Source organism: Sciurus carolinensis, chromosome 5 (genome assembly GCF_902686445.1).
Source record: "Sciurus carolinensis chromosome 5, mSciCar1.2, whole genome shotgun sequence".
NCBI classification, from domain to species: domain Eukaryota; kingdom Metazoa; phylum Chordata; class Mammalia; order Rodentia; family Sciuridae; genus Sciurus; species Sciurus carolinensis.
In genome coordinates this window covers 117,893,574-117,909,879 of record NC_062217.1, presented here as the reverse complement: position 1 = coordinate 117,909,879, position 16,306 = coordinate 117,893,574, and the positions used below count along the sequence as shown (strand labels likewise).

Genomic DNA, 16,306 nt, shown 5'->3' with positions numbered 1-16,306 from the left:
TTGGATTGGAGCAAAATAAGATTGGCTTGGTCATTTGAGAATATGACATGCTCAATTATTCTATGATTATTAATTTTTTTTGTAATTTATTTACTTTTTTTTATTTTTACAGACTGCATTTTGATCCATTGTACACAAATGGGGTACAACTTCATTTCTATGGTTGTACATGATGTAGATTCATACCATTTGTGTAATCATACATGTATATAGGATAATGTTATATTGAAGTTTGTGAAGCAGGAACGTAATTATGATCATTGTGATTTATGAAGATAATTTTAGGTGAACTAATGAAAGGAGGACTATTCTAGGAGATGAATGGGAGGTTATTTCAATAATTCATGTAAAAGGGGTGTCAACTGTTGGGTGCAGTGGTGCACACCTATAATCCCAGCAGCTCTAGGGGCTGAGGCAGGAGGATCTCAAGTTCAAAACCAGCCTCAGCAAAAACAAGGCACTAAGCAACTCAGTGAGACCCTGTGTCTAAATTAAATACCAAATAGGGCTGGGGATGTTGCTCAGTGGTCAAGTGTCCCTGAGTTCAATCCCTAGTACCTGCCCACCTCTAAAAAGGAATGTTGATGAAGAAGGGGATTTACATCTAAGAGAGGTTTAAGAGATGGAATGAATACATCTTGTTGATTATGAGTAGAACCTGCATGGATCTGGATGCTCTTATAGTAGTGGTTAAACATTTACATATGACACATACTGTGTGCCACATACTATTTCACTATTTCAAGTGTTTAATTATACAAATAAATAAATATATTTGTATATGCCCATATACCTCTGATATAACTTATATAACTTATTTTAATTGTCATGTTGACTTTCTTAGGTATATACAGTTATTATGCCTACTTTTCATATCAAAAACTGAGGCCCAGAAAAATTAGATTAATCATCCAAAGCTTCTCAGTTCATAAGTGGAATACACAAGTTTCAATTATAGACCATTTGCTCCTAAATTCTTCTAAAGACTTTTGCTTCTGAAGTGTTTGTAAAGAATGTTTTTAATCATTCTGAACCATAATTCTGATCTTCCAGAGGGCAATGGATTAGATTGCATTTGAGTTTCTTGCAGCACATTTATGAGTAAATTTCCAAGAGGTAATTGGATGTATGACAATGAACCTAAACAAGATGTCAAAGCTGAAACTAGAGATGAACATTAATTGAAATCATAGAGATGTTTAACAAATGGTGTACCTTTCATTGACCCAAATGGAGAGTAATAGAAGATCCAAGATAGCTAATGACATTAACAGTCTTTGGATTTACCTTTTATAATGTAAATCAAAGCAAGGATGAGTACTGTATTATTTCATAAATAAATTGGATTCCCAAATTTGTATATATCTGAAACAATTATTTGACCCATCTTCACTCCAATTTCATTAATAGCAGATACTGTTACTTTAAAGGAATTAAGAATAGTAATCAACTTTTAACTATTATTGATTTGGATCTAAACAACTTGCATACTCTCCCTTCTAAATCCAGGTATAAAATCTCTAACTAAAGCTTTGTTGATCGTATAAGAAACCTGGCAGTAATCATTTGTCTTCCCTGTCACATGAGAATTTTGAACAATAAGTTGAACAGCCTGGAGTCAAGATGTGTCAGGTATTTGGACAAAAAGCAGGACTGATACTTTTCTTTTAGTGCTGTTGGTATAACCTCATTATCTCAACTCTTGATTGTCTTTTCCATAGACTATTTAACTTCTTTGTCAGTTCCAATAAAATATATATTTACAAAGGTTGAACTATAACTTGTTTGAATAATTACTCATAAAAGTTCATTCATGTACAATAAATATCCTAGACTTCTAGGGTCAGTACAAAAACTTGCCCATGAACCAGATGGTTGTTGTCCACAACCGTGAGACATACCAACTATTTTTATTAAACTAAAAGGACAAAAAATTTAAACCTATAGCATGTTAGTCCCAATACATTTTATCCTTACTTCAGCTATATTATCTGTACCAATATTAAGGGAGGCTTTCCTTAAATGCAACAGTATTTTTGACAAGATTTCTATTAAAGTTAAAAAAAAAAAAAGAATTTGAATCCTAGCACAATTTACTTACTCCTCTAGACTACTTAATTCAAATAAATTAACATAATCAGCTATAATAACCAAGTATCTTAAAAGAGAACAATAAAGAAACTCTACATGAGTATGAGCAGAATTACAATGTAGATAAAATACAACCACAAGTAAGTTAGTGCAGATTACCCTCATGACATTAGTAGATCTGTCTCAGAGAATCTTGAAATAAAGGAAGTCAGAAAACATTTTAAAATTTTGCAAAATAAATTTTTTATTCTTTCTTCAAATGATACATATTTTGAAGGATTGAAGATATGTTGAAGGATATCTTAGGGCAAAAGATTCGTGTGATAACCCAAAATGTTTTGGGCTTTTAGAAGCCAGTGTTAAACATAGTGTTCCTTTGACAGCGATACCTCGTTTCACTGTCTCATGCATGGCTTATGATTTTAGCTTCTTTTGGGAATGAATGGCAGATATAATCATTTGAATATCTGAGTACTGCTGCTTCTCTACTTGGCAGCATCTTTTCTTTGAATATAATTGTGGTCCTATTGGAACTGTACAGATCTACTAGATCTAGCTTTTTGCTCTAAAAATTTGCACAACTCCCTAAAATAAATGATCATCTTTTTATGGGTTCCCCAATTAGTGGTTCTCTATAATGTACAAATCACAACTGATGGCTAAGTTCTTTAAATCCTAAAGGAGCAGCACTTCTCCCTATATTCCTTCATTGTTTATTAGTAGTCTCTCATGTTTGTTGAACAGTATCACAATGCCATGTTGATTGGATCCCTATCTGTAATTATTGTTTTCATTGAAATAATACATAAGTTTGCTTTAAATCCCAGACTTTAGAGATGGAAGTAGATGTGAATGGGGTGGTATGGTTCCATAGACATAATAGTTTGGGATTCAAATTGTGGAAGAAGAATGAACTAGTGTAGGTGAGTACATGGAGACCTCATTGATTAAGTAAAGATCTGAGCTGGGAGTTCAATAAGAAGCTGATATAGCACCAGGCACCTACAATATGAGTACCCATAGTAAGGAGTGCATGTTGAATGCAGATATGATGTGAGGCAAGTGGTGTCAAAGGGAAATAAGTGCAGTCCAAGTTTTAAGATGGATGGAATGTGGAAAAAACAACTGTGAACTGAAGACATCATTTTCTTCTGAACTATTTTGGACTGGGAGTTGAGTGACAATGGGGTTTGAACAGAAGAATGCTTTCAGTTGCAAATAGCAAAACTTCATATCAAAGACTTCAAGACAAGATGTTCAGATTATGGCTATGCCAAGGTTTAATAATTCCTTTAACCCTGAATTCTTTCCATATTTCCCTCTATTATTATCTGTTGCTTACTTTTACATATTCCCTTATAGTTTTAATATGAATTCAACAACTTGAGATTTCACATTTTTACATTTTTAAAATGGTAAGAGAATGAACATTCTCTGTATAAGACTTATATAAAAAAGAACCTTTCCCAGAGCAACGTTAGTAGACTTCCCTTACCTAGTTGGTCATGTCTAGGCCCCACAGTATTTACCACAGGCAACTGTATCAATCAGATGTGCAGGGTAATGGACCTGATACATGATCTGTCCCTCAGAGCTGGGTAAATTGCTGCCTGAATAAAAACAGGGATCCATTATGAAGGAAGAATAGGTAAATGGCTATCAGATACTCAATTAACAGTATCTGACACAGAAGATGCTGTTAAAAATGAACCAAAATAAATCAAATACTTACACAATATGTAAGGTAGAGATTATTAAAAATAATCTGGGACTTGAATCTTGGATCTTAGAAAATGGCATATTATTTTATATATTGATATTATGGAAAAGGTCTTTAAAAATAATTAACCTGTTTAATCTCAGGTAGGGGTTCTTAGAGAATAATATCTCAAATGTTTTATTTTCATTTTTTTTGTTAGGATACACATTCATATGCAAAATATATTTCTTTGAAACAGGCCCATTTCTCTGAACACTGTATTAAAAAGACGTGATTTTTAGTTTGGAGACTAGATTTTAGCTCTACCTCATTTTTCTCATTTCAGAGAGTATATCAGAATACAAGGGAGTGAAAGGATATAATTAGAGGAATAACCTTGAAGCCATTCTAATTTAGGGAAAAACAGTAAATCATTTTCCAATTCCAATATTTGAACTATTATTATTACCATTAAATTACAGCCCCTATGACACATATCACAAGTAATTGAAATGTACCAGTGAGCCTGGACCCCTAGGTTAAAAACTTTGATCTAGAGGGCAATTCTCTTTTTTCCTTCATGACTTCTGTGTTGTTGTCATTATATTGTGGCAGTTCTTGGACCTACAGATGTTGAATGGTGAGATTAAAAAGGGAAGATAAAATCTTCGGAGTGAGAAACACACACATGTACATCCCAACAATTTGGCTATTGTTAGGCAATTGACCGTGCAAATTGGGGTCTACTAATATCGAGATTTGCCCCAAAATCCAAGCAGTTTTTGATAACAAAATTAAATCTTTCTCTCAAAAATATGCAATTAGGATGCATAGAACTAGTGTGCAGTCATATTTGGCACATGTTTCTGAAGGACAAGAGAAGCTGGGACTACCTTTCAGAGAAACTTGAGTGGAGATAATCAAGAGAGTTCAATGTTCAGGTATTAAAAAAATGTATGTGGCCAGGGCGGGAGGTGGTGACTCCTAAACTAGAAAGGGAAAGTGTCTCAGTGCAAAATATTCTGAGTTAGAATAAGAAGAGTGGGTTGGAAGATCTCAGTCAGAGCCTAATAGTCTAAATTGAAAGAGGACATTTTCAACAAATCCAAAACTTTTCCTTTTGTTCAGAAAATAACAGTACAAGATGGTTAAGAGAACAGGGGCTTTGGCATAAAACAGATTTGAGATTCAGCCCAGCTTTACCACTTACTGTCTGGGTTTCCTGAGTCATAGTTTTTAGACACTTTAGCCGATAAATGGGACAAATAATATCTATTCCTCAAGGCTCTTATTAGGATTATAGATAGTACCTTAAAGCATATGACTGTGACACAAGTTCACCAAATGGGAGCCATTATTACAAGTTCATCTCTATTCCTCCTTTGGCTTCTTGAGATAACCATTGGGGAAAGAATGTTATTGTTATTCTCAACACCTTGGTAATCATGTAATGCTAGTGAATCAGGGACTATACAATCCATTGTGCTACATACCTAATCTAGATTATCACATTCTATCCTTATGACAGTCCTATAGCATGCATTTTATTGGTTTTTCACTTCACAGATGAAGAAACTGAGACTAAGAGAGAAAAGGAATGTGTTTGGATTCATGTAGTCTTTCTCCAGAACCCATGTGCTTAGTCACTGAGCTCGGCTTCCTTCCTCCTTTCTCCCTACGCACACCTACACACACAGTCATCTCTTCAGCCCCATGGGCTGTATTATTTGAATTTACACAAAGAGCACAGTGATTAAAAACCACACAGCCTCCATGCTTCTACTGCCTGCTGAATTCCAGTGCCTGGGGATTAGTTGACATGCCTACTGCTTTGGGGTTGAGACTGCTGCCAATAAAGTTTCTCATTTTGCAAGCAGCTGGAAGGGCAACAGCCAGATGCTCTGAAATGTGTTTGAACCTCATCCCCTCGACTAGGAGACAGCTGTGCTTATCTATAGAAAGACTCTGGAAGATTGTTTTGTGTTTTATAAGACACTCTAGGCAGGCTGAAAGAGATTTCTGGTTTGAAAAGAGACTAAATTCGGGAGCAGAACTTTAAAGTATTTCCCCATTGTGGACAATTTTCCAACCTCTGATATTCTCAAAGATACAAAGATTTTTGTCTGAAATAAATAGAAGACTGTCATTTTAAAGACACTTTAATTGTTTTCCTCAAGGTGCATTTTTTTATACCTGACATATTCCATGCCTCACATCTGAGATAACAGCCTTATTGCTCCAGGCTGCTCTGGGAATAATTTCCAAAACCCTGTTCTGTCTTGTTACCTGCTGCCCTTTCCTTTCAGGGTGTTGGATGAAGCAATAATGGTATAAGTTAATGCTGCTGCTTCTTATTCTAGATTTAAACAATTGTCAAAGTATATAATGGTAATTTCCATAGGTCATAGCAGGCATGTGGCTGGGGTAGTGCTCAGATTTATCAGTCAAATGAGACTATACAAAAGACAGATACGATAAATGTACAGAAGAACCCAGAAAACTGGTAGCTTTATCACAGATGTTGTTGTTGTACTTGTATAAAATTATTCATGTTTTCAGTATAACTCTTACTATATTGCTATTATGAAAATCAGTTTTTAATTTAGTAAACAGAGGCCAATGATACAATTTATAGGATCATATTACATCAATCTTCCAAGACTCCAAAAAAGCTTGGTCATAAAGGAAGTTTTAAACATGTGGCAGAATTTCAGATGTATTTCAGATACCAGAGAAGGTGATATTTTACTTAAAATAAGAAAACCACATTTTGGATACAAATGTATATATAAAATACATATGCACTTAGGCATATAATTAATAATTTATCTTTAATTTATGTTATTCCTATAGCCTGTATTTTCTCAACAAAATATCAAAATTTTTCTAGAGAAGCAAAGACATACTCAACAGCATTTTAAAGATCATAAATATGTGAAAGATTTCAGAGCCAAACAAGTCCATCACCCTTAATATAAAACTGGTGTTGGAGGTAAGGAAGATAGATATTTGATTTTATATAAACATTTTTCTTTGAATGATAGCATGGACATGTGAACTGTATTCTTCAAACATACTTTGATAATTATAATAATGCAAAAGTAACTACCATAGAATATTAGGAACAAAACCATAAATATTGAAAATGGAAGACATGCATGCACCAGGAAAATGTTCCATTTTGATAGTCATGTTTACTTTTGCTCTCAGAGCATTTCCCTAGTCAAAATATTTTCTGTGCTGATTGGGAGACATATAGCAGACTCTTGAAAAGTAGTAATCCACTTTTGGTATTTACCTGCTTATCATGATTTTTTCTTTTCTTTCTCCTCCAGCACTAGGAATTGTAAATACCTCATGCTGATAGTGAGGTGTTGGTTGCTTGTCATCACAAATTTTGCTTCATAAATCTTCCATTTCTTCTATAATTAATTTCCCATATTAAATTCCATTTTTAAAATCCATGAGTAGGTTCCGTTTTTCTCAATAGAAATATTATTTGATCAAGGATAATTTTATTTGTAGAAGCCATAAACTTCCTAGTAGATGAAGCTTGGTGTTTCAGTCAGCTCTTGTGTCACTGTGACCAAAAGACCTGACAAGAACAATTAGAAGAGAGTTGTTTTGGCTCATAGTTTCAGAGGTTTGGTCCATGGTTGGCCAAATCATAGCTCTGGGCTCAAGGTGAAGAGAGAACATCATGGCGGAAAGGCATAGCAGAGGATAACAGCTCAGGACCTGACAGCCAAGAAGTAAGAGGGAGCTAGCTCTGATCACCACAGATAAAATATAAACCCCAAAGTCATGCTCCCCATAACTCACCTCTTCCAACCACATCCCATCTGCCTATAGTTACCACCCAGTTAACTCTTATCAGTGGATTAACCCACCGATTAGGTTACACCTCTCATAATTAATTATTTCACCTCTGAAAATTCTTGCATTGTTTCACACATGAGTTTTTGTAGGACACCCCATAACTAAACCATAATGCTTGATTATGGAAAATATTGGTAGGTTTGTGGAAGAATACAAGAGAAAAATTGAAATTGTGAAAATATTTTACACAATGGTTTCTGCACTTATATATAATAATATATACAAAACTTATGCCATGTGTCTCCTACAGCCCATGTTAAATAATAAAAGAGGATGAAAAATAATCATTGTCAGTGTGTACATGGATCATTTTGCCAAATGGTGAATCTAACATTAGGGGAAGTACAGATTGCAAAAAATAGGATCTATTCTAGTCTAGGTATCATGGAACTCTTTCTTGAGAAAGTGACATTAGTGTGATAGTATGGTACTAGCACAAGATAAACACCAGAAACATATTACAAAGTCCAGAAATAGATCCAAACATATATGGGCAATTTAATTTTGACAGCAATTTCAAGATGATTAAAAAAAAAATTAAAGCATTTTGACCACATATTATTTAGACAATTGGATATCTATATGAAATAAACATATACTACTCCACTAGCAAAAATCAAAACAAAGATGGGCATAATATTAAACAGAAATTTAAAACTTCAAATATCTAGAAGAAAATATAAAAGAAAACCTTGACTACTCTGTGGTAACTAAATAAGTTTGATAGGAAAAACAAACAAACAAAAAACAAAAAAACAAACAAAAAACCCCAAAACAAACCCTTTAGCCATAAAAAAACAAAATTATAATTTGGACTCCTCAAATTTATAAATTTGTGCTTCATGAAAATTAATAAAATGAATATAAAAGAATAGATTAGGAGAAAATATTTGCAACTCATATATTTGACAAGGAACTTATATCCAGAATATATAGAGTTCTAAAACTGAATAAAACAGTAAACCCTGAGTAAGACTAAGTATTTAACAGGCACGTCACTAAAGAACATATGTGAAAGTTCAGTAAGTATCCTGACATACCCTTAGCATCATTAGTAAATAGGAAAAAGCAACATAAAACTACAGTGACATTTCATTCAATATTCACTAGAATTTCTAAAATGTAGATTCAAAATATCATTTATGGTTCAGGATATGGAGTAACTATAAAGCATACACATTGCTGATGAAATTTAAAATGGTAAAATAACTTAGGCCAATGGTTTGCTGATTTCTTACACAGTTCAGTATACACTCACAATAGAACATTGCTTTACTTCTAGGTACTTACTCAAGACAAATGAAAGCATATGCTATGAGGCAGTCATCCAAGAATGTCCAAAGCAGGTTTATTCGTAATAGTAAAAGTCTGTAAACAAACCAAATGTCAGTCAACAAATTAAAGGATTAACAAATCATGGCATATACATAAAATGTAATGCTTGTCAGCAATACATAAAATAAACTACTGGTACGTGCAGCACATGGGTGAAACTTACAGATAAAATTCTGGGTAAAAGAAAACAAGACACCAAAAATTGCACACCATAGAATATCATTTATATGCAAATCTGCAAAAGGTTGATCTTATCTCTACTGTTAGAGAGCAGCTCCATTTTTGCCTGATAACTGGAGTGAGAAGGGACTAGAATGAGAAAAGGCTCAAGAGGATCAAAAATACTACTTGACATGAAGGGAACAGTGATGTCACAAATCATATTTCTTTCTAGTATACCTAAAATATAGCAAATGTGACCATAAAGAAATGTTTCACAAATGTTAACTTTCGAATCATTCAGAGCATGCTCTCTATCACAATAGTATTTTAGGTTATAAGTGAATAATAAAAATAAAACTAGGAAATCTTCACTTTTTTGGAAATTTTTAAAAATATACATCTAATATATGAGCTAAGAAATCAAAATTATAGTTAGATCTATTGTAGAGCATGGTGACTATAATTAGTGCAATCTATTGTATTCTTAAAGAATGCTGGGAGAGTGGATAAGTGTTATTAGAAAAATAATCCTGTGATGTGATTCATATGTTAGTTAGATTTGACGAATCCACAATCTATGCTTTAAGTCATGATGTTGTATACAACTTGATCTGTCAAACTAAAAAAAAAATCAATAAATTAGAAAAAAAGAAGTCAATGATAATAGATTAATAACATTCTCTGAATTACAGTATAATTAAAAAATACCTGATATCGCCAGTCACAGTGGCACATGCCTGTAATCAAAGTGGCTCGGGTGACTGAGGCAGGAGGATGGAGAGCTAAAAGCCAGTCTCAGCAAAAGCGAGGGACTAAGCAACTCAGTGAGATCCGTCTCTAAATAAAATACAAAATAGGGCTGGGGGTGGGGCTCAGTGGTTGAGTGTGCCTGAGTTCAATCCCTGGTACCACTCCCCAAAAAGAAACAAAAAACAAAAAAGCCTGATATCATGACTTCAATACTGGTGGATTTATTTAGTGTAACAAATCATGGGGAAAAAGACAAAAAGGGGAAAAATGATATGCTTTTATACATAGAAAATCCAAAAGAATATGGAAATATTTAAGAATTATTAATGTTAATTCATTCAGGTCTCTACATGCGATTTCATTCAAATGTGGGAGAATATTCTCAGCTTTATTAGTAATCAATGAGATACTAATTTTACTTCAGTGTATTTCTACATTTCCAAAATGACTAGTCTGAAAAATAGGAGAAAAAGTATAGAAGATGTATAGCAATAGAGCTCTCATGTATTGTTGGTAGGAATATAAATTTATCTGAGTGCTTTGGAAATCTTGAAAGCATCCAATAAAACTGAATATTCCCATTCTCATAACTCTGTAATTGCATTTTTAGGTGCATAGCCAACAAAGTTTTATATATTTGTTCACCAAAAAATTCATAACAGAATATTCATAAACTATTATTTATAATAGCCCCAAACTACCTAAAAGTCTTTCAACAGTAGAGGTAATAAGCTATGATATTTTATATAATGGACTTTTATTTAAGAACAAGAATTAATTGAGCTGGGGATGTAGATGAGTGGAAGAGTACTTGCTGTTATATGCTTCCCTGGGTTCAATACCAGTACTGCCAAAACAATTTAAAAAATAAAATAAGATATAAATAAAAATTAATTGGTTTTGTAAGTGCAACTTGATAGAATAAAATCAGAAATACAACATTTACTATCAAATTATTTAATATATGTATTATATATTTAACATGTATGCAATACATTATATATTTAGTGTATGTTACATCATATATATGATACATATATGTGATAAAAGTGAAAACTTATGTGAGTAAAAGTAGGAATTAGATTTCTTGAGGGATGAGAATAGAAGTATCAGATAACTATTCAAAAATTCTGATCATGTTTTAAGACATTGCTTTAGTGACATTTAAATATTCTGGTGAAGGGGTGAGGATCAGGGGCTGAAATGGAGTGGGCTAGATTCCATGCATGTATGATATTATTAGGACAAACCCATCTACTATGTATAACTACAATGCTCTAAAAAAAAGTGTTCTGGTGAAAAAGTCAGTAAAAATGAATAAATACAAAATAAGAAAGGGAATTATTAATTGTGCAATGTCTCCAAGCAGCCAGATGGAAGAAAAAGAATCTGGAGTACAGTTAGAAGTATTGGTTATAGAGAGAAAAATAGTTAATTCTCTCATTTTGATAGAAATAGATAAAAATGAGGAACGTGTTCATGCGATTTCACTTTTGTTGTTTCTGTTTTGATTTTTATTATTGTTATATGTTTTTTTTATATTTGTATTAAGTAAAAAAGTTGCATAACATGTGAGAAATATAATGTGCCAGAAGTTTGATGAGAGTGGAAATTTGAAATTGTGTTTGGGTGAATTGGGTTCAAGAATTGACTAAAGAGTGGGCTGAAGGTATATGTGGCCCACTGATAGAGCACATGTTTAGCATGAGCAAAGCTCTAGGTTTGACCCCCAGAACCAAAAAACAAAACAAAGAAAAAGTTCCTTTAGTTTTCTGGCTATCAATTTATCCAGAAATCCATTTACCCAATGAGAGTGTTACCTAAAAGTGGTAGAGTGTCCCCTATGAGTCAGTGCAAGGCTGTTGATAATTCTGTTCTGAAAGACATCTGTAGTAGAAAGACAAGTGAGCTAAGAAGTGTTGAGCATTGCTAACAGATTAAAATAATGGGAAAACCTAGATCAAAAGATGTTGAAAATAGTAGGAATGCAGAAAGATTTGTGAACTGGAAGTCCTACGTGGATTTAAAAGTAATGCCCTTTATCCTTTTAGCCTCATGCAGACTAGTTGTTCCTTGCCTATGATCATAAAAGATGTGAGTGTAGGATTAAGGAAGGATCCCAGTGCTTTTCTTATTCTTAGGCCACAGTTCTTGCTGCATCACTAAGATGTTATAGAACATTTTCACAGAGGTGACTGTGAAGAAGGGCAGATCTCAGTGTCCTGACTGATGGTGGAGAGAAAGGGAAGCAAAGGGTGAAACATGGATTTTGAGAGAATCACATCAAATTCATCCCACTCCTACTAACTCCACTTGGGAAAGAATATACTATTTTTTTCTGAATTGGAGTATCTAGGACTTTAATTATTACAAAAATTAGTTCTTTAAAGAGGCATTTGTCTATAAACACAGTTTACTTAACATATATATGTGTTGTGTTGGTTGGTAATGCATAGCTATTTATAACAGATTATTTCAAATAAAATTAAAAGCATTCTATACAGCCCCTGAAATTGGCATTATGGTTACTGGTGCTCCAAGCCAGAGGCCCTGCTGGGATTCCCACAGACTATATTCAAGGACTGCATTTGGTCATCTGCCTGCATTAGAAATAATAGAATACAATATAAAAAGGAAAAATGAATTTAATCACAGTTTTCTCAAAACAGGGAAGGCAGTTGTTCTGGATATACCTGCCCATTCTTCAGGAATTTACAATTTATGGGAACAAAACTCTGGAAATACACATTTGTAGATTTAGCCAGGCAGAGCTATCTGGAATGTTACAATTCTAGTTTTTCAACTTTTGCTGGTGCCTACAAAGGCTTTGGGATTGGTTCCTCCGTTTCCATTCTCAGCATTAGAAAACTCTGTTGCAGCAAAATGATTTATCAGGAAATTAGGGAGATTGGGGCTTTAATTTTAAAGGGGCTCTGTCATATTATGTTTATAACTGTCTTCTTTTAAGGTGATAGAAAATGTTTTGACCTAGAGTATCTGCTTTGGAGAAAAAATTAACTTTGAAAATGCTTTTGAAAGGACAAGATTACAACTGAATAAATGTCATATTTCATTTCACATCTGGCCCTCTCAGTAGTACTATTTTGTTTAGTTATTCCACACATTGATTATTTTTCCCCCTCAACTAACATTGTCCTTTCCTGTTGTCATGTTTTAATGGAGAATTTAGTGAAGAACAGATTTACGTAGTGATTATATCAGAGGCCCAATGGAATAATTCTTTGAATTCAAAGAATGGGTTACCTCCTCCATTTAATTATAAGCTTGACAATTTCAATTTGGAGATGCAACTCCATTTTGACTAGCTTTAACAATGCCTCTTATTTGATTTGCCTGTTAAGCCTATTAATTCATCCTTGCTTTTAGCATTTTTGATGCATATGAAAAGTGAGTATTGAGATAAAATTAGCTCCCAAAGAGAGTTTCAGGGCAGTTCATTAAAATATATTGAATTAGTTAATGTATTTTTGCTAAAAAAAATGTATTTAAACATTTTCTGTTATGTACAAACACCGTCATTAGGTAAATATAGATATATAAATGGTACATATAAACTAGAAAGACTACAAATATCTTGAAGTCTTTTTAGAAAGTCATTTTATGCTGTTTATTTACCTGCTAACATATACACAAATGCCTTTCCCATGGTCTATGCTAATCTCTTTTCCAAATGGTTTAAATGAGCACTTTAAAACTAAGCAAGAGTTAAAAAGATACCCAGAGTCAGGGGATTAAAATCCTGATTTCTGTTGCAAAACCAAGGCAAACAAATTGATTTGATTTGATTTGACAATCAGAAAAAGATCTGGTTAATTAATCGGGGTTGTGTTTATACTGATACATTTACAGATTAAGTAAATGATACACATTTTCTTGCCCTAGAAACTATAATTTGTTTATGTTTTTTCTTTGCTTTGTTGATTTATGCATTGATATCCAGACTTTAAATTTTAAAATTTAAAACTCTTAATCTAAATGTCTTTAAATGAATTGTTGTGTATAAGGATGATTGAATATTTCTATTTGCTAATCAAACAACATGCTACTTGGAAATTAATATAGAATAAAAATTTTCACACCAATGTCTTAACAAAATAAATGACATGGCAAGTAAGATACCCTCATTGTTCCAGGTACCAATCTTTGATCTTACAAAAATAAGATCAACTCTTAAAAGCAGAATTACTGGGTGGCCAACTTTAAAATTTTAGAAATTTTACTAATGTTAGTGTGATTTTTCCAGCTATTCAATATCTGAAAATAATCACATATTAGAAGTGACATGTCGCTGAGAGGAAGGGTAATAAAATGAGTGAAAACACTAGATTGGACCAGACTACTTTGGTTTAAATGTCAACTCTACCTTAAGCCATTTACCAAACATTTCAGTGCCTTTATTTCCTCTTCTATAAAATGAAGATAATGGTAGTCCTTCATAGAATCACTGTGAATTAATATCCAACAGCATACTATAAATACTAGCAATTATTATAAACTCATATTATGCATGGAACCAAGTCCACACATTTGCCTTTCAAGTATTGCTTCTGTGAAGATGAAATGTCCACCAGGGTTCTTTGAGTGCAGATGAACGTTGGGACTCACAAAACTGTCAGAGGCTACACATGATATGAGTTTGCCAAAACAGCTGTGGGACAGGGAATATACCTTCCAACGTAGGGTTGTGCTTTTCTCTCAATAGGAACCCAGTAGAAATAATTAGCACAGCAGTTCACACAGACATTGGGAAACTACTTTCTCCAGTTGACAGACCAGGTAGAAGGACATGAGATCTGCATCAGTGGAAGTATGGTTCATTTAAACTCAGACTTCTCATGCAAAGGACATGTCTGATAAAAATCTTGCTTCCTGAATATGAGGGGTTAGAATAGTATTGTATGATATTCTGGTATTTTGACATAATATAGGTGAGAAATGTACAAAATCAAAAGAAGGAATATCTAACATGTCTTTATGAATAGTCTTCTTGCTATCAATAATTACAATTAGAATTTTGACAAGGGTCTTCTACTAGACATTCCATATTGACTTAGCTAGTTGTCAAGGACATGTCACAGATAATTAATAATGCCTTTTTAAAAAAAGATCCAGATTATTTTTTCTATACTAGTTACACAGACAGAAAGTTAACATTTTCTGAAATAAAAGAAGATACCTTTTATTGTTAAACCTCTTCCATAGTAAAGAGTTACTAATATATTTTCAAGTAGAAGGCAAGACTTTTATCTGAAAACATTTTTAAAACAGGTCAAATTTGTACTGTAGTTTAACTAAAACCATATAGTACATACACAAAGCACAGAAGAGACACTGTAATTAAAGAAACATAAAATTGATTGCTTGTAGATCTTCTTCTGTGAAGTGTCTATTCATTTCCTTAGCCCATTTGCTGATTGGGTTATTTGTATTCTTGGTGTAAAGTTTTTTGAGTTCTTTATAGATTCTGGAGATTAGTGCTCTATCTGCCGTATGAGTGGCAAAGATTTCCTCTCACTGTAGACTCTCTCTTCACATTGCTGATAGTTTCTGTTGCTAAGAAAAAACTTTTTAGTTTGAATCTATCTCAATTATTGATTCCTGCTTGTATTTCTTGTGCTTTGGGAGTCATGTTAAGGAAGTCTGGTCCTAAGCCAACATGATGAAGATTTGGACCTACTTTTTCTTCTATAAAGTGCAGGGTCTCTGGTCTGATTCCGAGGTCCTTGATCCATTTTGAGTTGAGTTTTGTGCAGGATGAGATAGGGGTTTAGTTTCATTCTGCTGCATATGAATTTCCAGTTTTCCTAGCACCATTTGTTGAAGAGGCTACCTTTTCTCCATTGTATATTTTTGGCACCTTTGTCTAGTATGAGAAAACTGTATTTATTTGGGTTTGTCTCTGCGTCCTCTATTCTGTACCATTGATCTACCTGTCTATTTTGGTGACAATACCATGCTGTTTTTGTTACAATTGCTCTGTTGTAGTTGAAGTTCTGGTATTGTGATACTCCCTGCTTCACTCTTCCCGCTAAGGATTGCTTTAGCTATTCTGGTTATCTTATTTTTCCAAATGAATTTCATGATTGCTTGCTCTATTTCTGAGGTATGTCATTGGGATTTTAATTGGAATTGCATTAAATTTGTATAGCACTTTTGGTATTATGGCCATTTTGACAATATTAATTCTGCCTATGTGAAAAACTCATTCAACATCTCTAGTAATAAAAGAAATGCGAATCAAAACTACCCTAATATTTCATCTCACCCCATTTAGAATGGCAATTATCAAGAATACAACCAAAAATAGGTGTTGATGAGGATGTGGGGAAAAAGGTATACTCATACATTACTGGTGGGGTTGCAAATTAG

The 16,306-nt window shown here is 33.4% G+C and overlaps 1 protein-coding gene across 4 annotated transcripts in view; it reads left to right on the top strand.

The window, feature by feature from the left end:
* The window catches only part of Ctnna3 (catenin alpha 3), a 1,721,400-nt gene that overhangs the window by 1,694,037 nt on the left and 11,057 nt on the right, over positions 1-16,306 (top strand). The window lies entirely within an intron of this gene.